A 4,747-nucleotide genomic window follows, 5' to 3' on the forward strand; every position below is an offset into this window, starting at 1 on the left:
CACTAGCTAAATTTATGCAAAAAAATTCTCAATTAAATAACAGTTATTGTCATTTGCTATCATTAGGCTAGATTAGTTTCCTGGGTAAGGTCCCAATAAAACTGCTATCCTGTTAAGCCATTTCCCAATGACATATAAGATGTTATATTATTTTATATTTAAATAGTAACTTTTGGTACTATGGTGATGCAGTTCATGGTACTATGACACCTGAGCACTTTTCTGATGGTGTCACCAGCTTATGCAGAATTTGATCTTTTGGTTTATTTTCATGAAACCTAGCCCTTACCCAAAGGTATTTTGTTGTTTTCTGCATCCTCCTATGTACCATAAAATCTAAAATTCTCTCTCATTCTGCAATTTAGTTATAGTATTTCATACTTAATATCCTGCAAACAGACAGAATGAGACTATAACTGTAATTGCCAGATATCAAGTCTAAACCTGTGGGAATAGCAGGCCTCTAACATAGCCCACAGAGATATGATTTGTAAGTGACTGAGTAGTGTAAAGGAATTTCCACCATATTGATCTAAGGATGCAATGATCCTGTGTAGATGGTACACAGAGGCCCCATCTGTCACTGAAACCTAATGGTTACATCCCCCCCCCCCAAAAAAAAAATGTGGGGTTTGAGTCTCTGTGGCCCTGGAACCTGTGTAGTCAGTTTGTATCAATCCACAAGAAGAAAGAATGTCTAAATCTATCCCAACCATACAGTTGGTCCAATAAAAAGATATCACCCACAACAATCCTTACCCCTCACTTCCTGGGCCATCACACTAACAACATCACCCTAGCACTATTCATTCAAATGTTGTTTTTTACTTCCATTTTGTACTCACATTGTAAATAACCCCAGAAGGCAGTAGACAAGCAAATCTGTAGTGTGTTTTTTAAAAAAAGATAGAAAAATTAAGGTATGAAACTGTCAGGGGACTTGCTTTTATTTATCTTGAAGACAAAGATCTAAAGCCTAGATTTGAACTAGTATGAAAAGGAAGAATAAGGATTTCTAATATGAAGTTTACACTACTAAGCCTTTCCCCCATGAATAGAGCTTTACATGTTATTAAAGTATTGGTTGACATCCTTTTTTTTTTAATTCAAGTTCTCTGTATACAGGAAATGCTATGACCAAGTATTCCTGATCACCTACCAAAGTGCTCTCCTTTCACTTTGTTCTCTGCTTACATCCCCACATTCACTTATGCCTTGCCATCTCAGTGGCTGGGCTCGGTGAAACGTGGTTATCCCTCTTGAACTGATAACAACAACAAAAGTAATAATAAGAATAAACAACATCCTTATGCTGGCACAAACGAAGGGGATGATGAAATGCCAAGTGCTGCAATAATCCCTCCAAGCAGGGCAGGCTTGGATCCAGTGAGGGTGTAGTGACATGGTCACATTCTACTTCGGGTGTATAGCACACGAGCAGTGGAGGACCCATAGTGAGTTCTCTACTGCCAGGAGCTCTGGTCTCTACAGCCACACCCCATGCCAGTCACATCCCCCAAATCAGGGATCTCTCCACCTCACCCTTCTTTTCAAAGTCTCTGATAACCACCTCTCCAGTCTGCCAAGCCCACTCATCAGAGCAGCAATATGCACGTATCCTGTATATGTTGCAAGCTCTAGAACAGATCACAGCATAATAGCTTCTGCCTGGACAGTGTAATTTTGTGCTATCCCAGACACAAGATCATCCAGCCTTCAGTGTTTGAAGGAGGCTTTTACTTCACATTATTCACTACTTCACACTGGACCTATGGCTTTGTCAAACTTCTCAGCTAGAAATCACCTGGGCCACATCTCAAATCAACTCTAAGATCCCTTTTTTAAATATAGTTTTGTTTCAGATTTGTTACAATCCTATTCACTGTGTTCAACAGTGTTCCTTTGACATCTGGGATGGTGACAAGAGAAGAAATACTGAATTCCATGATTGGCACTGTTAATGGCCGTGACACTGAAGAGCAGGCCCAGCTGCTGTGTGTTTCATCTGTGGCTGGCTTACCTCCAGCTTTGACTTTCCATTTAGCAAGGTAAACCTGGAGCATTAAATAGTCTCTGAGTAAGCATTTTGTTGAAAATGCAGTGTTAAAATGGCCTAGACCAAAAGGCTATCAAGCATAATAACCAGGAAGGAGTGAGGTGGGCAAACAGAACACAAGCCAAATACTTCAATTGTTTAAAAAAGAAAATCTACGGCCGTTTGCTTACCATCCTATTCTACAGCTAATAATTTGTGCCTTTGAAGTCATAAGGACATATCCTCAGCATGTGTAATCAGCATAGCTCTCTTTAAGCCAGTGACACCATCACACTGATTTACACTGTTGTGAATCTGTTCCATAGTATATCAATGAAATAAGATGAGGTGAAATCCTACCCCATACTCACCCACTCCAATTGCTTTAGAAAGAGGCCAAAGCACAGAAGAACCACTACAATTTAGTCATGCATCAGCAAGTAAGATGGAATATGAATTTAAATTGCAGGTCAGTAAACAGGTGTCAACATGGTGAATGGGTTAGTGAGCCATGCACTGAGCTCTGTTGATGAGGAATGAAAGTTACTCACCCCAGTTACCACAGCCTGCTCTCTGCAGTGTGGCAGAGCTGATGTTCCAAGAACAGACTGGGACATGGAAGTAAGATTTTCTTGCCTACTCCCAACCAGCAAGTTTTACATCACTAGTTAGACAGGCTTTCTGCCAAGGTAATGAATATCACCAGTGGCAATTCAGTAGTGATCTCATAACTGATTTGCACAAGTTCTTTCAACTAAAACTATCAAGTCTACTGTATTGCACCCCCCACATTATTATACAACACACACTGAATAAATCCAAACTGTGAATCAAATGTATTTATATAATTAAAAACCTATATTACATTGTAACTTATACTAAATTACATATAATTAACTGTATTAATTAAAATGCAGAAGAAAATTAATGTACTAAATTAATCACTTCTCTTCTAAGGGTATTCTTAGTGTCCATGAATGTGTTTCTTCAAGTTTCATTTACCAGTATGATGTCACAAAAGATTTTGTAGGAATGGAGCCTTTCTTGTTTTTGTTTTATTTTTTGGATATGTGAAAGGCTGAAAGACATTTGCTGGATTTTGTATTCGTTCCACTCCATCCTCAATTATCAACACTTTAGGAGGACTTAGGGATAGATGCAGAATGAATGTTGCCATGGTTGGTCCAGAAAATTCACCAGAGAATGATGTCAGGCTCTTTCTGCTTGTCAGGAGTATAAGTATTGCATTCATACCAATGCCCTTGCTGAGCCAGGAGATCAGGACCACAATGCAGATCCTACTATTTTAAAGCATGCTGAGCTATCACTACCTCTGTCCACATTACCTAAAGAGACAGACTGGAACAAAAATAAGAGCCTCTGGTTGGATTCCATCCACATGTAGATCTTGAGGCACCTGCCTGATTTTCAAAATGTTGCTTTCACAGCAAGGATTATTCACATTGGGCCAGATCATAAGCTAATATAAATGTCCCTGGCTTTATTGACATCAACAGAGCTACACCAGTTTACACCACTGAGGATTTGGTTTGCTTTATCTCTCAAAGACATCAGTTTTGAATTATGACTCCAAAGTGGCTGTGAAGACATCAGCAATTCAGTAGTTCTTCAATAAATGACAAGTGAATTACAGATGTCGAAGGGTGTTGAATTTTAAAGTGCCTATGTTGTACACAAACCTACACAGAACAAATTTTATTTTTATTGTTAAGAATGTGCCTCATGCTATGGGTAATAACTGATCTACTGGTATAAAGGCATAATTAAGATAACATTCTAAGGGACCACATTATTTAAAATTTAGAATAACTTTCTACAGACACAGATAATTACCAATGCAATTTTGCATTGGCAATTATTTATGAGCATAATTAAGGTCACTTGTATATTCAACTATTTGACATGCAAGTGAAATCAGGTAATAAGATGTCTAAATGAACTGAACTGCACCAATAAATAATTGTAGATGTAACAATGCTCCCCCTAAACCCAGCCTCAGAAGAGAAATTTTTAAAACATGGCACCAAAACCTTGATTTTTAAGGTATTTAGGTACTTAAGGATGCAGATATACACAAGGAGATTTTCAAAAGCATGTTGGACATCACTCCCACAGAAGTTACACAGATCAAGGATTTAAATGTATTATCACTGCCAGGTTCCAGATGTGTGTCCTAGCCAGTGGGCTGTCAGATGTCCTAGGCAAAGAACTCTGTTTCTCCTGTTCTAACTGTTCCATGTCATATCACCAGTTAAACAGTTATTGTGCCAGATAGAGTAAGTGAAACTGACTGGCTAGGCCAGTCGCTGAAATGCTCACCTGAGATGTGGGTTCAAGTTTCATAGTTTCATGGTTTCTACGGTCGGAAGGGACCTGAGCAGATCATCGAGTCCGACCCCCTGCCATGGCAGGAAAGAGTACTGGGGTCAAATGACCCCAGCAAGGTGTTCATCTAGCCTCCTCTTAAAGACCCCCAGGGTAGGAGCCAGCACCACTTCTCTTGGAAGTTGGTTCCAGATCCTAGCCACCCTGACCGTGAAGTAGCGTCTCCTGATATCTAGCCTAAATCTACCTTCTGCCAGCTTGTGACGGTTATTCCTGGTCACTCCTGGTAGTGCTCAGGGGAACAGGGACTTCCCCAATGCCTGCTGGTCCCCTCTGACTAGTTTGTAACAGGCCACTAGATCCCCC

The sequence above is a fragment of the Gavialis gangeticus genome, unplaced genomic scaffold (genome assembly GCF_001723915.1).
Source record: "Gavialis gangeticus isolate Ggan-Ray unplaced genomic scaffold, GavGan_comp1, whole genome shotgun sequence".
Classification (NCBI taxonomy): domain Eukaryota; kingdom Metazoa; phylum Chordata; order Crocodylia; family Gavialidae; genus Gavialis; species Gavialis gangeticus.